General features: G+C 41.1%; 1 pseudogene; it reads right to left on the reverse strand.

Moving 5' to 3' along the window:
• The window catches only part of LOC137217195 (transmembrane 9 superfamily member 2-like), a 102,393-nt pseudogene that overhangs the window by 72,243 nt on the left and 15,054 nt on the right, over positions 1-15,096 (reverse strand).

The raw sequence follows: 15,096 nt of genomic DNA on the forward strand, positions 1-15,096 counted from the left end.
AGCTCTAATTGCTAGCAGATTCTTCCTTATACCCAGCTGATACCTGCCTAATAGACTCCACTGGTACTAGAATTGTCCTCTGAAGAAACACAAATCTTAATCTAATCTCTTTGTCATATGGCAGCAACTAAAGAAGAGAGTTAAGATACCCTCAATAAGTCAATTCTCTTCCAGATCTGTCAGTTCTTCCTCACATTACATGTTATTCAGATGCTTACTATAGGTTAAATGGAATAAAATTGCCTATTTGATTTTTCTTTTTTTAATTTTTGGCTGCGTTGGGTCTCCATTGCTGCGTGCAGGCTTTCTTTAGTTGTGGCGAGCGGGGGCTACTCTTGTTGCAGAGCATGGGCTTCTCACTGCAGTGGTTTCTCTCGTTGTGGAGCACAGGCTCTAGGTGCACGGGCTTCAGTAGTTGCAGCATACGGGCTCAGTAGTTGTGGCACGTGGGCCCTAGAGTGTGCAGGCTTCAGTAGTTGTGGCACGTGGGCTCAGTAGTTGTGGCTCGTGGGCTCTAGAGCACAGGCTCAGTAGTTGTGGCGCACGGGCTTAATTGCTCCACAGCATGTGGGATCTTCCCGGAGCAGGGATGGAACCTGTGTCCCCTGCATTGGTAAGTGGATTCTTAACCACTGCACCACTAGGGAAGTCCCTGCCTATTTGATTTTTCAAACTTTATGTCTAAGGTTATATCACACATGTATCCTAAAAATAAAAATTCTGGTGAGATCTTCTACATTTTGAATTAATTTTTAAATTAATGGAACTAATTAGAAAGAGATTCTATAATTACCTTTTGGGATCAAGTCTAGCAATAACCAATCTTACAATACCCCAATTTGTTTCACTTTCCCCATGATATGTAATGGTAATATCGACATGGCTGAAGAGGTAGAAAGTATTACTTTTGTTGAATTCGGACTGCAGAAAGATAAAGAAATTTGAAAGAAGTTTGAACTTTTCCTACAAACTAAAAAATATAAAATCTAATCACGGAATGAAAATGGGATATGTTACTTCTAAAAAATCAAGCTATAAATTAAGCATACTGAAGTGTAAATGTGTTTTTATAAGATAAAAACTGCAGCCCTGAGCATCTGGCCTAAAATTAAGATGTTAGTTAATTCTACAGTTTTAAATAGTTGTTACAAAGGAATAATAGTGCAAATGTAAAATTCACAAATGCATGCATCGCTGGATTTTTAACCACACAAAACTATGAAGTAATACAAATAAACTAATAAAGTGTTATCAGTACTTAAAGTTTAAGCCTATCAAGAGTTTGGGCTTGGGCTTCCCTGGTGGCGCAGTGGTTAAGGGTCTGCCTGCCGATGCAGGGGACACGGGTTCGTGCCCTGGTCCGGGAGGATCCCACATGCCGCGGAGCGGCTGGGCCCGTGAGCCATGACCGCTGGGCCTGCGCGTCCGGAGCCTGTGCTCCGCAACGGGAGAGGCCACAACAGTGAGAGGCCCGCGTACCGCAAAATGAGTTTGGGCTTTATTTATGGTAAAAGTAATGAAGCAAGAAAAAAGAGAAGGAAGATGTGTTTCAGAATGTTAACTGTGGAGCCTCTGAGTAGTGAGATTATAGGCAATAATTTTTCCTCTACTTCTTTAGATTTTTCTGTACTTACGAAATTTTGTATAATGAGGATATATCTACATTTATAATCAGAAGCATCAAACAGATAAAAACGGAGTGAAACTCTCTCTACCAGCCAAGTATTCATTAGTTCACTCCCTAGTAGCCACAACTATATCTGAAGATAATTATCTTAGTCAATTCTTCTTAAACTTGAAAGTTTATACAAATTGCCCAGGGATCTTGTTAAAATGCAGATTCTGACTTGCTGGGCCTAGGGTGAAGCCTGAGATTCTGTATGTCTAACGAGCTGATGCTCCTGGTCCTGGAACACACTTTGAGAACCAGTGGTTAAGGGAGAGTGAGGGACTATTTTTCCATAAGGATTTGGGGGGCAGTTTTTGTATAAGAGTTGTGATGGGTTGGACTGTGTCCCCCCCCCAAAAGACAGGCTTAAGTCCTAACCCACTGTACCTGTGAATGTGACCTTATTTGGAAATAGGGTCTCTGTAAGACAAAAATCAATTTAAGATGAATGAGGCCATTCGGGTGGGCTCTAATCCAATATAACCAGAGTCTTCATAAAAAGAGGAAAAGGCCATGTAGAGAGAGAAACACACAGGCAGAAGGCCATGTAAAGACAGAGGAGGAGAATGGAGGGATGCAGCCACAAGCCAAGGACTGCTGGCCATCACTAGAATCTAGGAGAGAGGCATGGAACAGATTCTCCCTCAGAGCCCTCAGAAGGAACAAGCACTTCTGCTGCCACCTTCATCTCGGACTTCTAGTCTCCAAAACTCTGAGACAATAAATTTTTGTTGTTTTAAGACACCCATTTTGTGGTACTTTGTTACAGCAGCCCTAGCAAACTAAGATAAGGGTTAACAATATGAACTTTGCAATCAGACAGCCATTTACTATATGATCACAGACAAGTCATTTAACCTCTTTGAGTCTCAGTTTCCCCTTTTTAAAATTGGGGACAATAATAGGATTGTCCATAAGATTTTTGAGAGGATTAAACAGAATAATGTATGTAAAGTACTTGGTGCAGTGCTTGGCATAGAAAGCCTAAATACTAGCTATTATGTCACCCAGGCCTTTAATCTTCAGAGAATGAGTACAAATGAGCCTTGTCAATTACCATGTTGAGTAATCTACAACATGCAGGACTCCTAGATTACGAGGAATCTCAGAATTGAGAGTGATAGACCTGAAGGAAATTTAGAGATCATTTAGTACAGTGATGATAAAGAAGACGGTACGAGTGATCCTGAGGCGGTGTATCAGAATCAGCTTGGGATGGAAAGTAAGTACTGCTCACCACAATACTGTCCATAATTGCAAAAACATAGAAACAACCAAAAATGTCTATCAGTACAGTTAAATGAAAGATGGTATAAACATACAGAGAAATAAAATGCAGCTAGTAGAGCATGTACTGGTACAGAGGTATGTGCGTGATACATACTAATAGAAGCAGCACAGCATAGGGGTTAAAGACTCCACAGTCAAACTGGCTAGGTTCAAAGCTCAGGAATGACATGTGCTGGCCTGTGTGACCTTGGCCGAGTTGCTTAACCTCTCAGTGTCTTGGTTTCCGAACCTATACTGTAGAAATCATAACAGAGTGCTGTGAGGGTTAAATCTGCCCATGGAAAGCATTTCAACCACCGTCACGCATACTCAATCTGACAGATAAAGTGGTAACAAGGCCCTTCAGGATCTGAATCCCGCTTGTCTCTCCAGACTCATCTGCTGCCATAGCCTCTACTTATAATCTGAAAAGTTACTAAAGAGAATTCTTTATTCTGTGCTCTCATAGCACTCAGCTCACATCTCTGCCACTTACCACATCAAATTGTACTCAGTGTATTTACATGTTTGCATCCCCTAGTAAATTGTGTTCCCCAGTAGATCACAAGCCTATGAACTTTGTCTGGATCATTCATTCATTCAACAAATATTTTTGAACATCCACTATGTGTCAGGCACTTCTCAAAAATATCCTCAGAGCTAATATCCAGTAGATGCTCAAAAACTATGAGGCAGTTTGGTATGGTACAAAGAGATCAAAATTTGGATCAAGAAACATTGGGATAGAATTCAGATTTTGCCACATACTATCTTTTGTACATGAGTCTTTCTGGGCCTTAGTTTTCTTAGCTGTAAAATGGGGCTATCATCACTTAATCCATAAAATTGTTGAGGATTAAGTGAGAAATTATACAGAAAGACCTAGCACAGCACCTGGCACAGAGTAAGGAAGTCATTAAATGTTAGTTTCCTTCCTACTAGATATTAAAATTATGCTTTAAAACTTTAACTAGATTTCCAATTCCAATCTTATTTGGGCCAAATCTCCTGCTAAAAACTACAAATGATAAATATAACAAATATCTCCTTAAAAGAAACATGAGCATGGAATGTACAACACCAATAGTTAACCCTAATGTAAAGTATGGACTTTGGATGATTACGATGTGATGGACCAATGTAGGTTCATCAGTTTTAACAAATGTCCAATTTTGGTGGAGGATGCTGAGAATGGGGGAGACTGTGCATGGGTGGGGCAAGGGGTAGATGGGAAATCTCTGTACCTTCCTCTCAATTTTGCTGTGAACCTAAACCTGCTCTAAAAAGGTAAAGTCTTTAAAATTTAAAAAAGAAAAAAAGCAACATGAGGTGACAAGAAAGTAAGGAACTACCATGCCAAATTCTAAGGGAAAGTAGGAAGCCAGAGAGGTCAGCTGGGTAAGGGAGCACTGATGCTACTATTGCCCTGAGGTCACCTGCTGAGCTGGGCAAACTTGAACTTGGGTTTGGGTAGCTTCATGGGATGAGGAGGCGGGAACTCAGGGAAGGTCCTCCCAGGCGAAAAGGCTAATATGAGACCCTCTGCACATTAAGCTGAGACCACCCACCCCCTCCAAAAGTAACATCCTCAGGGTAAAGGTGAGCCAGAAGTGAACCTGCTCCTATAGTCCCAATGGACTATTGGGAAGATGGCCTTGAAGCTAAACAGAACAAGGCAGAGGTGGGGGGAGAGAAATAAAACTGTCCTTAAAAAGTTGTGGCCACAGACCAGCCCTGATATAGATTTGCAGGCTGGATTCACATCATCATGGTGGCCCCGGAAAGTTCAAGTTATGAATTTGCTTTAAGGTGGTCCCAGACTGGTATTTCCCAAAGACTCCTTGTGGAAGTAAAGGAAAATCCTCTCTGGAGGAAAGTACTTCGACCCTAGGACTCAAAGAAACTCCACAAACAATCTTCAAGAACAATAAATATGTAGTCCAAAAAATGGAGAAAAGGAGCAAGAATCAGCAGAGACCAACTTGTAAAGAGTTCAGCTCCAGAAATGATCGCAAGCAGATTTAAAATTAACCAAATTTAATATATTTTAAAGACATCACATACAAGTGTGAAAGCATGTGCATGAAACAGAAAAGTACAAAATAATGACCTAGCAGATCTGAAGAACAAAACTTGTAGAAATGAGAAGATGATTACTGAAATTCTCTTCTCTTAAGAAAAGGAACAAGTGAAAAGAGAATTTATAGACTAGAAGATAGACCAGAAGAACACAGCACAGGAAAAAAGTGGAAAATACAGAAGGGAAGTTAACAGACATGGAGGAGGGGCTTTCCTGGTGGCACAGTGGTTAGGAATCTGCCTGCCAATGCAGGGGACATGGGTTCGAGCCTCGGTCCAGGAAGACCCCACATGCCACGTAGCAACTAAGCCCGTGTGCCACAATTACTGAGGCTGCGCTCTAGAGCCCACAAGCCACAACTACTGAAGCCTGCAGGCCTAGAGCCTGTGCTCCGCAACAAGAGAAGCCACTGCAGTGAGAAGCCCACACACCGCAAGGAAGAGCAGCCCCCTCTCAACGCAACTAGAGAAAGCCCACGCACAGCAACGAAGACCCAACACAGCCAAAAATAATAAATAAAATAAATTTATTTTTAAAAAAAGCAAAAGAGAGACATGGAGGAGAAAATAACATTTAACATAGCTTTAATTGGAGTCTGAAAAGGAAAGAAAATATCTCACCATGGCTGAGAATTACAGAACTGATAAAAGGCACCAATCCAGGAAACTTAAGGAATTACAAACAGGATTAAAAACAAAGCAAAACAGGGACTTCCCTGGTGGCGCAGTGGTTAAGAATCCACCTGCCAATGCAGGGGACGCAGGTTTGAGCCCTGGTCCAGGAAGATCCCACATGCCACAGAGCAACTAAGCCCGTGTGCCACAACTACTGAGACTGCGCTCTAGAGCCCACAAGCCACAACTACTGAGCCCACGTGCCACAACTACTGAAGCCCATGCACCTAGAGTCCGTGCTCCACAACAAGAGAAGCCACTACAATGAGAAGCCCGCGCACCGCAACGAAGAGTAGCCCCCGCTCACCACAACTAGAGAAAAGCCCGCACGCAGCAATGAAGACCCAATGCAGCCAAAAAATAATTAAATAATTAATTTTTTTTTTTTAAAAAGCAAAACAAAAATCCATGACCAGACACAGAATCATGAAACTGCATAACACCCTCTAAAGAAAGAAGTGACTGGGAGTTCCCTGGTGGCCTACTGGTTAGGATTCTGGGCTTTCACTGCCTCGGCCAGAGTTCAACCCCTGATCGGGGAACTGAGATCCCACAAGCTGTGTGGCACAGCCAAAAAAAAAAAAAAAAAACTGTGACTAATAAGTAGGTATAAATGAAAGGACTATAACAGAAATACAAACCCTAAATATTAGAAGAATTACAACAATAAAAATGAAGACCACATAAAGACTGTTCAAATAAATATTATATTTCATGGAATCTAAAATGCCATCACTTATAAAACATCGTTACAGACTTCCCTGGTGGCACAGTGGTTAGGAATCTGCCTGCCAGTGCAGGGGACACGGGTCCCAGCCCTGGTCCGGGAAAATCCCACATGCCGCGGAGCAACTAAGCCCGTGTGCCACAACTACTGAGCCTGCGCTCTAGAGCCCGCGAGCCACAACTACTGAGCCCACATGCCACAACTACCAAAGCCCGCACGCCTAGAGCCCGTGCTCCGCAACAAGAGAAGCCACTGCAATGAGAAGCCCATGCACTGCAATGAAGAGTAGCCCCCGCTCACCACAACTAGAGAAAGCCTACACACAGCAAGGAAGACCCAATGTAGCCAAAAATAAATTAATTAAGTAAATAATTTTTAAAAATTTTTTTAAAAAATCATTATTTTATGTACTGCTAAAAAGAAACACTGTCAATTAACCTTTAACATGCCATCAACTGGAAGACACATCTTGATTTCATAAATGTTAAAATATGGGGAAACATGAGTCTTAGAATCAATAAAATGTGAAATATCAAAATAGTAAAGAAAATGTAATAAAACAGAACTGAAAGCAAATGTCATATCAATACATGTAAATGGGCTTAACTCACCTATTAAGAGGAAAAGATTTTTCAGAAGATACCACAAAGCAAAACTCAACATGTTGTATAAAAGAGACACATCTAAAAGAGATTCTGAAAAGTTAAAAATGAAAGGATAGGCAAAGTTACACGAAGCAAACGTATGCAAAAAGAAAGCAAGAGAGCTGGACTTCCTCCTCCAGACATGATTGAATAACACGAGACTAGATTTACTCTTTCACCTTAAACAACTTTTTCAAATGGGTAAAATATACGAAACAACAGTTTTCAGACCTTGGACAACAAAGAACATTAAAAGAGTGATCACCCAGAGAAGGGGAAGCCTCACGCTTCCTTCCCAGAGAGGATTTCCAGGTTGTGGTGCAGGGAAAGGGTACTCAAGCAGAGCCCTGCAATCTCTCCCAGTTGAGAAGACAAAGTTCAAAGTCCAGAGAGGCCAAGGGGGCTAGATTTTGTGGGGCAGATTACCAGAGAGAGGAGAGCCGCACAGAGATTTCCGGAGACAGGCAAGGGGTCTCTTTCATCAGAGTATTGTAGTACAGGCATGTAAGGCGTGCCAGTTATTGATTTATTGCCTCTCATCCCCAAATTCATGCTCTTTGACCTCTGTGAAAATTATCTGGGACCTTTCAATATTTTAAATAATTCTCCTTCGCAACCTGCCACTGAATGAAGCTTTATCAGTAGAGGGCGCTGGATAGACACTGCAAGAGAAAAGGGTTTTGTTTCCTGGTCGATGAATGCTCACTCCGCAGCTCCAGTTTCTTCAGCCTCAGCAACCTCTAAGGAATTAATGGATCCACTTATCATAGTAAAAGAGAGAAACAAAAGACATCAGGTGGAGGGGGTGAATAGGCAGAGTACAGAAGATTTTTAGGGCAGTGAAACTACTCTGTATGATATTGTAACAATGAATACGTCATTATACATTTGTCCAAACCCATAAAACGTACAATACCAAGAGTGAACTCTAATGTAAACTATGGACTTTGGGTGATAATGGTGTATCAATGAAGATTCATCAATTGTAACAAATGTGCCACATTCTGGTGATATCACGTGCCTCCTGATGAAAGAACACATCACTACTTTATCTTGCCAAAGAGATCAAACCTGAATCTAATCAAGCCGCGGGATCCATCTACCAATTTGAAGGAATCAGGGACAGAGGAAAATGCACCATTGTTTGGATGAATAATAAAGGAATGGACAAATGGATAGAAAGGTGACAAATCAAACACAGAAAATGCTAATTATAGAATCTAGGTGCTGGGTTTATAAGTGTCCACTATATAATTCATTCAACTGTTTGTGCATTTGAAAATGCTCACAAAAAACACTGAAAAAAGATACATAAGATGATCAAGTCTAAACTATAGCATCTAGGGATGTAGACTTGGGTGACAAAACCATAAAAGAAACTCAAGGAAGTGATTAGGGTAAAACTTAGGATAGTGGTTATTTTAGGGGAAGGAAGAGTGTTGTAACTGGGTAGGGACACATGGATACCTTCTGGGGTGGCTGGCCAAATTCTATTTCTTTTTTTTTTTGGCGGTACGTGGGCCTCTCACTGCTATGGCCTCTTCCGTTGCGGAGCACAGGCTCCGGACGCGCAAGCTCAGTGGCCATGGCTCACAGGCCCAGCCGCTCCACAGCATGTGGGATCTTCCCGGACTGGGGCACGAACCCGTGTCCCCTGCAATGGCAGGCGGACTCTCAACCACTGCGCCACCAGGGAAGCCCCAAATTCTATTTCTTGATCTGGCTGGGGTTTACAAAGGTGTTCCCCTTATAACAATTCATTACACTTTATATTTGTTCTGTATGGTTTTCTGTATCTGTATTTTACAACGAAAAGTTTTTTTTTAAAGTCCATATCCTTTGACCCAGCAATTACACTTATATGAATTTATCCTAAGGTCATAATTAGAAAAGAGTACACAGAGGTTCGCACAATAATAACTATCATTTACTGAGTGCCTACTATGTGTCAGACACTGCTCCAAGAACTTTACAAGTCTTATCCTATTTATCCTCACAACAATCCTATGTGATATATACTATCCTTATTCCCATTTTACAGATGAGACTCAGAGAGGTAAAAGAATGTTCACTGCAGCATCATTAATAACAAAAATTGAAAACAGCTAATCATGATGGAATGGATAAAAAATTACGATCCATCCATACAATGGAATATTATGAAACTATTAAAAAGTATAATCATTTTCTCGTTCTTGTATTGCCTCTCTCCGTATATATGTGTGTGTATATATACATAATATACAAAATGAACATGGAAGGAAGTCCATTATAAACTTCTAAGTAAAGACAAAGAAGCAGATTACAAAAATATATATATTACAATCTCACTTAGATTAAGAAATTACATATACATAAAAAGAATCTATTAAAATTGAGGAGGATTATATGAAGACTGCACTTCATACTCTTTATACCTCTGTGTTGTATGAGGGTTTTACAAACATGTATTACTTTTTTTCCCCTTTTTTTTGGCCACAATGCACGGCATGCAGGGATCCTAGTTCCCCAACCAGGGATGGAAACTGGGCCCCCTGCAGTGGAAGCTCAGAGCCCCAACCAGTGGACAACCAGGGAAGTCCCCAAACAGGTATTACTTTCGTAATCATCGTGGTGGTGTTCGTACAATGCTAGTGTACTTAATGAATTTAAAACTTTTTATTGATAAGACAACCATATTTGCCATTTTGATTCTAAATACCTAATTCAGCAGTTCTCAAACTTTTTTAGTCTCAGGACTCCTACTCTTAAAAATTATGAAAAACCCTAAAGAGTTTTTGTTTATGAGGGTTATATCTACCCATAGTGATCAAATTAGAAATTAAAATGCGAAAATTTTAAAACACAAGTGTACAGAAGCACACATTCCATTAGCCTTTAGAGTGATGACATCATCACACTTCACATAGCTTCTGGAAAATTCCACTGTACACTCATGAATGAGTGAGAGTAAAGAAGGCAAAAAACATCTTAATATTATTATGGAAATAGTTTTCACCTGGCAGACTCCCTGAAAAGTTCTCAGAGAGTCCCAGACCTCACTTTGAGAATAGCTGATATAATTAGTCCTGCAAAAAAGATGAATTACACTATAACACTATAAACAACTTTTCTGAAACTTCCCTACAGCTTTAAGTTTGCAATGGAAGGAAGTCTGCCTGTAAAGGGGGGAAGGAGAAGGACATCAACATCTATCCAAAATAAATATCCTTAGGGACTTCCCTGGCGGTCCAGTGGTTAGGACTCCATGCTTCCACCGCAGTGGGCATGGGTTCAGTCCCTGGTTGGGGAACTGACATCCCACATGTGGTGCAGTGTGGCCAAAAAAAAAAATCCTTAAAATAAAAATGAATGAGAAAATTCTCAAGAAAGTGTTCCTCTATATATAAAAGGGATGACAAAAGACAACTGCTGGTTTCACTTAACCTTGGTAATCTTAGGGTGGCAACCCACAAATGTTGATAAAAGCTACTGCTACTCTGGCCAACTGGGGCTCTTTCATCCTATTGGTCCATTTATTCTTCCCAGACCTTCAAAGATGTGGTCTTTAAATGGTTCCAAAGAACCATTCCAGGGCTTCCCTAGTGGCGCAGTGGTTGAGAGTCCGCCTGCCGATGCAGGGGGCGCGGGTTCGTGCCCCGGTCCGGGAAGATCCCACGTGCCGCGGAGCGGCTGTGCCCGTGGGCCGTGGCCGCTGGGCCTGCGCGTCCGGAGCCTGTTGCTCCGCAATGGGAGAGGCCGCAGCGGTGAGAGGCCCGCGTACTGCAAAACAAAACAAAACAAAACAAAGAACCATTCCAGGGAATTCCTTGGCAGTCCAGTGGTTAGGACTCTGTTCTTTCACTGCCGAGGGCCCGGGTTCAATCCCTGGTCAGGGAACTAAGATCCCGCAAGCAGGGAAGTGCAGCCAAAAAAAAACATTTCCATATAGACTTCCATATAGAGTATCAAACACAGACTATATTAATGCAAATTTCTCCTACTCATTAACTCCTGCCTTCTGCCACTTTTCCCTTACTTTAAAAGAATTATCAATTAAGCAGTTGTTTGCTGCTTTTCCTCCCACATTCCCTATGTGAATGTTTCCCATTGTGAGAAATACATATCACTGGGGATATAAGAAATAATTTTAGGTAGTAGGTGAAATAACAATCTGTACTCTACTTTTTAATCTAGTTACTTGAAAATAGATGAATAAAATATATAAGTAGTACACTAAGCCTGTCATTTCTGTAATTTCCTGCTAAATAAATTTAAGTTAAATTATGAATAAATAGGGAGTTCCCTGGTGGCCTAGTGGTTACGATTCTGGGCTTTCCCTGCCAGGGCCCAGTTTCAATCCCTGGTCAGGGAACTGAGATCCCACAAGCCGTGCGGCGCAGCCAAAAAAAAAAACGACGGATAAATAATAATACAGGTGCCTCAGATGTGGCAAAAATCAACAAGGTGGTGCATGAATGACTGAAATTCAAGAAGCACTGCCCTTTTCTCTGGAAAGAAACAATTAAGGGCACCACCAATTAGACACCAAAACAGAGACCTGGCAGGCATCCTCTGCTCCTCTCTCTCCCTTCCCCTTCATCCCCACTGCTGATCCACATCGAGTCTCCCCCTTCATCCCCATTGCTGAACCACGTCAAGTCTCCACATGTAACACAGATTATAAGCAATGCTGCCCTAGTTGAGCCCTTCCATGCCGATTCAGCCTCCATGGCAGCCCCAAGACACTTCTATTACCCTAGGGCCCAGTAGAAAACAGTTTGAAAACCACAAGACAGATTTCAAAAACAGTGTGATTGAGACTTCCAAGATAAAAAGATCTGAGTTACCATTGCAACAAAAAGAATAAAATACCTAGGAACAAACCTACCTAAGGAGACAAAAGACCTGTATGCAGAAAACTATGAGATACTAATGAAAGAAATCAAAGACAACACAAACAGATGGGGAGATATACCTTTCCTGGACTGGAAGAATCAATATTGTGAAAATGACTATAATACCCAAAGCAATCTACAGATTCAATGCAATCCCTATCAAACTACCAATGGCAATTTTCAGAGAATTAGAACAAAAACTATAAGATACTAATGAAAGAAATCAAAGAGAACACAAACAGATGGGGAGATATACCATTCTTGGATTGGAAGAATCAATATTGTGAAAATGACTATACTACCCAAAGCAATCTACAGATTCAATGCAATCCCTATCAAACTACCAATGGCAATTTTCACAGAATTAGAACAAAAAATTTTATAATTTGTATGGAAACACAAAAGACCCCAAACAGCCAAAGTAATCTTGAGAAAGAAAAACGGAGCTGGAAGAATCAGGCTCCTGGACTTCAGACTATACTACAAAGCTACAGTAATCAAGACAGTATGGTACTGGCACAAAAACAGAAATATAGATCAATGGAACAGGATAGAAAGCCCAGAGATAAACCCACACACCTATGGTCACCTAATCTATGACAAAGAAGGCAAGAATATACAATGGAGAAAAGATAGTCTCTTCAATAAGTAGCACTGGGAAAACTGGACAGGTACATGTAAACGAATAACATTAGAACACTCCCTAACACCATACACGAAAACAAACTCAAAATGGATTAAAAGCCTAAATGTAGGGACTCCCCTGGTGGTCCAGTGGTAAAGAATCTGCCTCACAATGCAGGGGACATGGGTTCGATCCCTGGTCGGGGAACTAAGATCCCACATGCCGCAGGGAAACTAAGCCCTCGGGCCACAACTACTGAGTTCATGCACCTCAACTAGAGAGCCCGCGTGCCACAAACTACAGAGCCCATGTGCCCTGGAGCCCGTGCACCACAGCTAGAGAAGAGAAAACCCACATGCCACAACTAGAAAGAAGCCTGCACACCACAATGAAAGATCCCACATGCCCACAATGAAGAGCCCGCATGCCACAACTAACACACGGCACAGCCAAAAAATAAAATTAATTAATTAATTAAATGTTAAAAAAAAAAAGACCTAAATGTAAGACCGGACACTATAAAACTCTTAGAGGAAAACATAGGAAGAACACTCTGACATAAATCACAGCAAGATCTTTTCTGACCCACCTCCTATAGTAATGAGAATAAAAACAAAAATAAACAAATGGGACCTTAAAAGCTTTTGCATAGCAAAGGAAACCATAAACAACACGAAAAGACAACCCTCAGAATGGGAGAAAATATTTGCAAATGAAGCAACTGACAAAGGGTTAATCTCCAAAATATATAAACAGCTCATGCAGCTCAATATCAAAAAAACAAACAACTCAATCCACAAATGGGCAGAAGACCTAAATAGACATTTCTCCAAAGAAGACATACAGATGGCCAAGATGCACATTAAAAGATGCTCAGCATCACTAATTATCAGAGAGATGCAAATCAAAACTACAATTAGGTATCACCTCACACTGGTGAGAATGGCCACCATCAAAAAAATCTACAAACAATAAATGCTGGAGAGGGTGTGGAGAAAAGGGAACCCTCTTGCACTGTTGGTAGGAATGTAAATTGATACAGCCACTATACTATGGAAAACAGTATAGAGGTTCCTTAAAGAACTAAAAATAGAACTACCATATGACCCAGCAATCCCACTACTGGGTGTATTCAAAAAGACACATGCACCCCAATGTTCACTGCAGCACTATTTACAATAGACAGGACATGGAAGCAACCTAAATGTCCACTGACAGATAAATGGATAAAGAAAATGTGGTATATACATACAATGGAATATTACTCGGCCATAAAAAAGAAATGAAATTGAGTTATTTCTAGCAAGGTGGATGGACCTAGAGAGTGTCATACAGAGTGAAGTAAGTCAGAAAGAGAAAAACAAATATCGTATATTAACGCATATATGTGGAATCGAGAAAAATGGTACAGATGAACCTATTTGTAAAGCAGAAATAAAGACACAGACATAGAGAACAAACAAACGTATGGATACCAAGGGGGAAAGGGGGCAGTGGAATGAATTGGGAGACGGGGATTGACATATATACACTATTGATACTGTGTATAAAATAGATATCTAATGAGAACCTACTGTATAGCATAAGGAACTCTACTCAGTGGTCTGTGGTAACCTAAATGGGAAGGAAATCCAAAAAAAGGGATACATGTATACATATAGCTGATTCACTTCGCTGTACAGCAGAAACTAACACAACATTGTAAAGCAACTATATCCCAATAAAAATAAATATATAAAATAAAAAAGGTCTGAGTTGGAGTCCTATGTCTGCCACTTACTAGCGGTATGCCCCTAGTCATGTCCCTTACCGTCTCTGAGATTGAATTTCATCATCTGTAAAACAGCAGTAGTAGATTCTAGCAACAGGGCTATTCTAAGGGTTGAATTAGTCACTGTATATAGAGTGATATAACATTGCTCCTGGCTCATAACAGGCATTCAATGCTATTTTCCTTACCATTGCATACAGGACCTCCTGCCATGATCTGGCTTCTGCCTATCCGCCGCCCGCTTTTTTTCTGGCCCTGTGGCTCAACATGCAGGATCGTAGTTCCCCAACCAGGAATTGAACCCGGGCCCCCTGCAGTGGAACCATGGAGTACTAATCACTGGAACGCCAGGGAATTCCCCCAACCCCCTTCTGCGCTTCCTCTCTACCTGCACCCCCCAAACCACAAATCTTATGTCACAAACACACTCGATTATTCACAGTCCCCCAATCACAGTATGCTGTTTCAGACTTCCAAGCTTTGGACCACACTGATTTCCCTACTAGAAATGCTCACCCACCCATTCATCTGACAAATACTTTTTCATTCCCTCCATTATATCCTCACTGCCCCTTAGTCTCCTAGCACATGACATTTTATCACAGCGATTTGCTTACAAGTCTATCTCCCTACATAGGACTGTGAACTTCTAGAGGGCAGGGACCACTTGTCTTTGTATCCCCAACACGTAGCCCCAAACCGAGAAGATGGTAGGTGTCCCATTCATGTTTGTTAAGTGACTATAATAGAAAGCAAATTG

The sequence above is a fragment of the Pseudorca crassidens genome, chromosome X (assembly GCF_039906515.1).
Source record: "Pseudorca crassidens isolate mPseCra1 chromosome X, mPseCra1.hap1, whole genome shotgun sequence".
Classification (NCBI taxonomy): Eukaryota; Metazoa; Chordata; class Mammalia; order Artiodactyla; family Delphinidae; genus Pseudorca; species Pseudorca crassidens.